This window comes from Eurosta solidaginis, chromosome 3, assembly GCF_040869045.1.
Source record: "Eurosta solidaginis isolate ZX-2024a chromosome 3, ASM4086904v1, whole genome shotgun sequence".
Taxonomy (NCBI): domain Eukaryota; kingdom Metazoa; phylum Arthropoda; class Insecta; order Diptera; family Tephritidae; genus Eurosta; species Eurosta solidaginis.
Genome location: NC_090321.1, coordinates 174,784,195 through 174,792,692, shown reverse-complemented (window position 1 = coordinate 174,792,692; position 8,498 = coordinate 174,784,195). Strand labels below are relative to the sequence as shown.

The following is an 8,498-nucleotide window of genomic DNA, read 5'->3' as shown; positions in this document are numbered from 1 at the left end:
GTTTGTGCAATTTGAATTAAGTCTCCTATTCGCTAAGTTTATTAAAATGTTGTATAGGAAACCATGAAAATATACTGAAATTTTATATTTGACGACTATGACACATTTGTGAATTGCTTATATCACAATCAAATAAAACAAAAATTTGGCCCTTTTTTCTGAGATTTGGGCTTTTTTTCGATGAATTTTGGTCCCAAATGAAAATATGGTGTGGCAACCGTGCTCGCTGGTAATCGTTTTTCTTCGTAGCCAGTCTTTTGGTGACTTTGCGTTTGCCGTAGTTTTAATCGAAAATGTTTGCGGCGGCGGTAAGATGTAGCAAAACTTTTTCTCGCCAAATTTTTGTGAATATCTGTAGAAATTCATTGAGAAAGAAAATGTTAAAAAAAGTATTTAATAGTGAAAAAATGTTGAAAATTAAAGATTATTAACAAAAGTGGCAATTAAATTGAAATGGAAACTTCAATAAATGTGAATGTATTGTAAGTCAGACTAACATTTTGATAAAGTTGTGGCGCGATTAAAAGTAGGTACAGATATTTTGCAAAGTGCGAAATATAGATATATATAATAGAAATAATGGGCAAATGAAGTGAAATGTGGTGGAAAAATTTCATTTTCAATAGCTGAGCAAAAAGATATAAAACAAAGGCCAATTTAGAATTGGTTTATTTTTTTTTTGCTGACGGTGCTGATGTAAGTGGAATTTTGCTCAGGTTCAAGCTTTTTATTTTACTTCTACATATTTTAGTGCATTTATAAGTATTTTCTTATATTCCAGTGAAAACAAATGTGAAATAATAAGGTTTTAATAACAAATTCGTTGTAGAAGTTGAAAGAAAAAATATTAAAAATTTTTAGGTTAGGTCAATTCAATTGGTTTATATACATACGTCGTTTTGTGCCACCGCTTCACCTCCGCTGTCATTGTCAGCACATTCATTTATACATACATATATTTGTATATGCACATCCACCACATTGTTAAATATATGTATGTATGCATAGTTGAAATACATTTTTATACATATATCCATATAAGCTATATATGCATGTATGAATTCATATACTTGTTTTTGTAGATATATATTAGGTGTGTGCACATATCAACTTATGTATGTATAAACATTTTCTTTTCCGACAAATGCGTATGACTGGCAACGACGGTGAAAAAGTCCGACGGCGGCAGGCTGTTTTCATTTGCTTCATTACAAATTTGCTGTTTATTTGGTTGTTTAGCTATTATTATCAGGACCGTGAACGTAAAAAATTAAATTAGAAAACTTTTAGTTACCTGTAAATAAGCTGTAAATTTTTTTAAAATTCTTTTGTTATTAACAAATGTGCATTTGATAAAACAATATTTTTGTGCTAAACCAGAAATGACAAGTGGCAACAAAACAATTCGTTACGTTCCCCGATCGGATACATTCGGTTTTCAAGTTGTCGTACGCTTTTTAACAAAGAAAAAATAAATAAAAGTAATAGCATTAAAATAGTGACGGACAATGTATGTATGTCGCGCACAACTGAAAAATTTGGTATTTATTAATTTTACCTTTATATGTATTTTTAAAAAAATATGGCTTCTATTTGTTTATCGAACTGAACTGCTCCACCAAATAAATATATCAACAAACATACATAAAGTAGTAAAAAAAATAACAAAATGAGTGAATTAGAATGTAAAACTAAAAAAAAAATTACCGATGGTAGTTAAATTTATTCGTTCGGGGTATACCTATTTTTAATGTGTACCCAAAAATGTTATAAACTTTCGACATCTTGATATACTTATATAATTTATTAATTATAGATGCAAATGCAAATTATGCTGTAGACATTAATTCATACATGTCGATGTGATACCTAAAAAATGGAGGGAAACCGTACGCATGCCCCCTATTCCTCTTTTAAAGACAATCATCGTACATATTTTCAGTTCGTAGTATACAGGCACTGTTTGGGAAGCAGCGCCTCATGTTTGGAAGTCCAAGCGCATTTATTTAGTTTCGCACAGTATTTAATTTGATTTTGTACAATAATGCAGAGTGCTCTCTAACGCATACCTGCCTATCTCATATTCGTATTCAGCTTCAGTCAACACCACCCCATTCGCACCCAAATACCTCTTCTTCAAATACCTCTTCCTCAAATCAGCGCTGTCGTTTTGGTTAATTTTATTCAAAACTGGTACTTTTATTAGTTTGATGGAATATTTTGGCTGTTTTCATACAGTAGGCCTTAAAAGTTTTCGTACACTAGCTACACGCTTTTTTAAAGTAATAGTAACGTCCACAATTTAAAAATACAAAACACTAAAGCATACTATTATTTTTATTAAATATTATACAAGCAAAAAATTTCATAAGTGTCAATATATAAGAGAATAATAAATGCATAACATTGGAAAATGGCATACGTAGCGTCGCAAAAGTACAGTAAAATTTAAGATAAAAATAAAACAATAGAAATTCGAAAAATTTGTTTTTAGTATTTAGTCGGATATCCTTTAGAATTAAGAACGGCAAATAGTCTATTTGGCATTGAATCAACCAACTTTTTCGGTATTTTGGGACTTATATTATACCACTCCTCTTCCAAAACACGTTTCAATTCATTTTTATTGTTTATTTAGTATTTTTTCACGCGTGTTTCTAATTCATGCCACAGATTCTCTATTGGGTATATTAATGTATTTCCATTGTACCCCCAACTATTTTTAATTTTCCGACCCCCGCGGCAGACATACAACCCAATACACGCACTTGACCACCACCATGTTGCACAGTCGCCTGAATATTGTTCGGATCGAGATCTTTTCCTTTTTGTCTCCAAACTAATTCCCGTCTATTAGACCCAAAAACACGAAATATACTTTCATCACTAGATATCACTTTATGCCAATAACTCAAAGGGCGATTTTTATAAAGTTTTGCAAAGTCTAAACGCGTTTTTCGATTTACGGCACTTACGTATGGTTTGCGTTTTCAGTTCGTGCATAGTACCCGGCCTCATTAAGTGTTCTACGAACACCAATTTTAACACCGCCCGTTTATCGCGTTCTGTCAACTTTTTTGGACGACTGCTTCTATGTTTACTTTCCAGCATATTCTCTTTTTCGCAATGTTTTATGACACTGCACAGGCGATCGAGGTCGACTAACAATTTTAGCTATTCCTTTATATGATTTGTTCTGATGAAATAAGTTTAAAATATATTTTTCTCTCTTCAACAGAAGTCTCTTTGCCCTTGGTTCGATCCATCGTGCTCAGAGTACAAAAAACAACTGAAAAGCTTTATGCTAACTATTGCAATCCGATAGCAGACACATCATGTAAACGTTTAGACACGTTTACACATGTTTGAGCCTTGTCAATACTTCGTTTCACCCGTAAATTTAGAAAAATGAGTGCTGTACGAATACTTTTTCGACTGTGTTTTAGCATATATTTATACATTTAAAGTTTTTTGCAAAAACAACTAGTTACATTTTTTATTAAATACCTTTTATTAAGTCTAATATTTGATGAACACAATACCACAATAAACGCTTGATTTTTCAAACTTTAGTAAGATTATTATAAAGTTAAATTTTAATTTTATCAGGTGTACGAACACTTTTAAGGCCTACTTGGTGCTTTTTGAATAGTGTCTGAGAACGGTGCTGGCAGTTGAGCATTAATAAAAGAAATTAACTGAACAAGAAATTACTCTTGTTTTCTCAAGCCAGAATAATGAAAGGTGATAAATAGAGATAAACAATAACGCTCTATGTATTTTGTTTTTGTAATTATCTGAACGGTTAGTAGTTCAATATTTTTCCGGAGAAGAGAATATGCGTTGTTATTTTATCAAACCAAAGCGTCGAAGGCGCAAATTTGGAATAAACAATTGGGCGAAATTAAAACCACACAAAATCGCTCAATTTTTCATTCCAAATTTACATATCTTACGACACGTATTGCATGTTGTATAGATCTTACGATTGGGAAAAGTAAAATAAATAAAACTATAGGAGTGTTTTATTTATCGAAAAAAGCGGTGCAGGGGAAATTCGTTATTAAAAATTTTCACTTGGTGGGATTTTTTATTACATATTTTCATTTTTTTAAAGCTCTGGTATAACTTAAAAAAACAAAAAATTTCTCTTTTCAAGCTCTGGTATTAGTTTACAAACAATCGCCTGCGTTGTTTATTCCATATTTTAAATCTTTTTAAGCTCTGGTAGTTCTTTTCAAAAAGCGCCGCAGGTGAAAATCGCGTGATTTTTTATTCCAAGTTTTCACTTTTTTGCTCTGTTATTTGTTTTCAAAAAAGAATTTAGAATAAAAAATCGTGGAATGGAAACGAAGGGAAGAGAAGAGAAAGAAAGGGAAGAGAAGTGAACAGAACTCATCTATACAGTTTTTTCGCCTCGCGAAACCTGGCATTATCACCGACTAAATCCTCCGCGACCTTATTTACAACATGGACGTCCCAAATTTCGACCATGTTGAACATCCACGTCGATGGCACTACGCTACCGACTGTCATACACCCCAAAATCTTGGGTGTGACGTTTGATCAGGATCTACATTTTGGTTAGCATGCGTCCGCAATTATACCGAAAATCCAGAGCTGTAATAAAATCCTTAAAACCCTTGCTGGCAGTACTTGGGGGAAAAGACAGAGAAAAGCTCATTACCAGTTACAAAGCAATTGGCCAGCCGATTGCATGCTGCGGGTCCCTTATATGATCACCAAGCCTAAAAACTACTCACTGGAAGAGGCTACAGGCCTGCCAAAATACTGCTCTCCGAACCGCCACGGCTGTCTTCTTACGTCCCCAGAACACCATCTACATAATGAGGCGAGAATACTCCCCATCAGGGAGAGAAATGAGATGCTAACCAAACATTTCCTGTTGAATACCCAGAAACCTGGGCATCCCAACAGACATCTGATTGATGAGCCAACACCGCCTAGGGGCTCAAGGAATCGTCTCCGTAAGCGTTATGAGGAAATACGGCACCTGAGAACTCAGACATATCAAGCGAAAAAACACAAGCAGGTCCTTGGTGAACTCCACAAACAGGCGTCGGACCTTTATGCCAAAAATTGCTCGAAGAATCCAGTACTCAAAGAACAGTACCCAAAACTTGCGGAAGAGGAACGCATACTCCCCAGGGACACGCGAGTCACTCTAGCTTAACTTCGTTCTGGATACTGTAACAGGCTAAACTCTTACCTATCCAGAATCAACCCTGACATACAAAATGTATGCCCCGCTTGCAATGCGTCCCCACATGACACCAATCATCTCTTTAATTGTAATGTGGAACCAACGCCTCTAACACCTATTTCATTATGGTCCACCCCTGTTGAAACAGCAAGTTTCCTTGGACTCCCGTTAGAGCATATTAATGACTATTTGTGATCAGTCGCACCTATTAGGTTGGGCGAAGCACTGCTACAACAACAACAACAACAACAACAGAAGAGGGGAGGAGAGAATACTGCTCCTAAATAAAAATGAAAATTCCAAATATTTGCCAGCGTCACATTATTTTGATAAATTAAAAACGTATTCTCTTTTTTAATATATTAAATTCAAATTATTCAGTGAATTACAAAAACGGTGTAATTGTATGTTTATTTGAATTTATGTTGAGCCGCCACCGCCTTGTATTAATCCTAACAGAGAACAACAAAAATAATTTCCATCACTGCTGAGCTGGCAACACTGTTGTTGTTGTTGTAGCGATAAGGTTTCTCCCCGGAGGCTCATTAGCTTTAAGTTTCAAGTTTAAATTGTTCCTATTTTATGCCTTTTACCGACTAGCACTATAAAATAATAGGGGGTCTCATGTAACCGTATAAATGCCTTATAAAGTGTGTAAACGTATAAATTTATCTAGTGCGTAAACGAACTGTCAAATTTTGTATGAAAAATCATTTACACAATTTGTATAAATTTACGCGCACATTTCATTGTGTAAACGCGGTAAACTCAAAGGAATACAACCTTGCAGACATTACAGAAGGCATTTTCATCAGAAATCTCCAACATCAGCAAGGCATTTACAAGAATATCTTAGTAAAGACGTTTTAGTTTTGATTTTTCACTTAATCTTGGCATTTTTTAATTTGTATAACAATCAAAAAAATTTTGTTTGGCAATAATACAGCTGATAAACAATCAAGTTTATCAAGAGTATTTCTAGGTGCGTTCATATAACAGCGTGTGTAAATGGATATAATTTTACACCTTATAAGTTTATATGCTTTCATGACCCCCTAATTTTTACAATTTTGGTGCTGGGATGAATTGCCTAATAATTACAAAATACAAAAAGGCTTTGGGGAATGTTTTCGATGTGATGATCCTTTGCCGGATACAGATCCGGTACGCTCCGGTAACAGCACCATTAAGGTACTAGCCCGACCATCTCGGCAACGATATATATGGCCACATTAGACCTTCAGGCCATCCCTCCCTCCCCACCCCCCAGTTCCACGAGGAGCTTGGGGTCGCCAGATCATCGTCTGGTAGTGAAACAGGATTTGCCACGGATAGGTGAGGTTGACAATTGGGTTTGGAGAAGTACGCGACAAGCATACCTACCGCGGGTATATTCTGACTCCTTAACTCGCTGGGGGGGTCTGGCAACACTGTTCACGTTCATGTGTGTTCATTTCGACAGAAATGGTTGGGCTTGGTACCGGACGCACCGGATCTGCATCTGGCAATGGACCATCAACATCGATAATACTCACAAGGCCTAACACCCCTCTCATTATGGTCCACCCTTGTTGAAACAGCAAGTTTGTGAGCGGTCACACCTGTTGGATTGGATGGGGCGAAGCACTGTTACAACAACACCATCTCGGGAACAATTTGTTATGACCACGTGCGACCTTCTAGGCCATACCGCCCTTCCACCAAAATCTAGCTGTGTAGCAGTGTAGTTGTTGTTGTTGTTGCAGCAGTGTAGTCATTTCAGCGTGCTTTGACTTTGATTTGATAACGGTTGGTTGTACAGGTATGAAGGAGTCGAGATAGATATAGACTTCCATATATCAAAATCATCAGTACCGAAAAAAAATTGAGCCATGTCCGTCCGTCCGTTAACACGATAACTTGAGTAAATATTGAGATATCTTCACCAAATTTGGTACACGAGCTTATCTGGACCCAGAATAGATTGGTATTGAAAACGAGCGAAATTGGATAATAACCACGCCCACTTTCTATATATATAACATTTTGGAAAACACAAAAAACCGGATTATTTAGTAAATAATACACCTAGAATGTTGAAATTTGACATGTGGACTGATATTGAGAATTGATTAAAAGTTGAAAATTTTTTTAAATGGGCGTGGCACCACCCACTTGTGATAAAATCAATTTTACAAATATTAATCAAAAATCGTTAAAACTATCGTAACGAAATTCGGCAGAGAGGTTGCTTTTACTATAAGGAATGCTTTGAAGAAAATTTAACGAAATGATTAAAGACCACGCCCACTTTTATATAAAAGATTATTAAAAGAGTCGTGGAGGAATAAAATAAGCTATATCTTTGCAAAAAAGAGCTTTATAACAATGGTATTTCATTTCCCAAGTGGATTTATAACAATAAATATGAAAAACTTCAAATTTTAAAAAATGGGCGTGGCACCGCCCCTTTTATGACTAAGCAATTTTCTATGCTTTGGGAGCCATAACTCGAAGAAAAATTAACGGATATTAATAAAATTGGGTACACAAATTTTCCCTATATCAAGAAATATTTCTAGAAAAAATGGACGAGATCGGTTAAAGACCACGCCCGCTTTTATATAAAACAAGTTTAAAAGGGTCGTAGATTAGAATAATAAGCTATAACTTACCAACAAATAGTTTTGAATCAATGATATTTCACTTACCAAGTTTTATTGTAAGAGGAAATGGGGAGATTTTTTTTTTTAAACGGGCAGTGCCACGTGTTATGTAGAAAAGTAATTTATCTGAAATGAAATGTACAATTAAAGCTCACGCTGAGTATATAATGTTCGGTTACACCCGAACTTAGCCTTTTTTCATGCTAGATTTAGCTTTTTTTCGTTTCTTTTTAGGCATTTTTTTTAGATTTTTTCAATAGTTTAGAAAATCTAGATAAAAAAATTTGAGGGGCTAAGGAACGGATAACGGGCATTATATTATAAGTTTTATAGCACATATAAAATTGCTAGGCCTATAGTAAAACACCATCTGACTTCTAATTCCATTTTTCATATACATAATAATAACCAGTTTAGAAACTATTTAAACGGGGTCACTCATCGGCAGCGGTTCGGCCAGCCCAGAAAGTGTCATGAAAATATTCCCTCCAAAAATTCATTTGCCAGATATCGTATAGAGTCGGTGTAAAACATACCAAAAACATGAAAAAGAGGTTCTCAGACAGTGTGGAATGTAGAGTTTACATCTTTCGTGGGTTCTTTAAAAGGACAAAAAGTAGATTTCGTTA

At 35.0% G+C, this 8,498-nt stretch overlaps 1 protein-coding gene across 1 annotated transcript in view; it reads left to right on the top strand.

Moving 5' to 3' along the window:
• The first annotated feature begins 272 nt into the window (after positions 1–272).
• The window catches only part of Sin3A (SIN3 transcription regulator family member A), a 127,872-nt gene continuing 119,646 nt past the window's right edge, over positions 273–8,498 (top strand). The window contains 1 exon segment of the mRNA XM_067773904.1: positions 273–526. The gene's annotated coding sequence lies outside the window, so the exon portion shown is untranslated.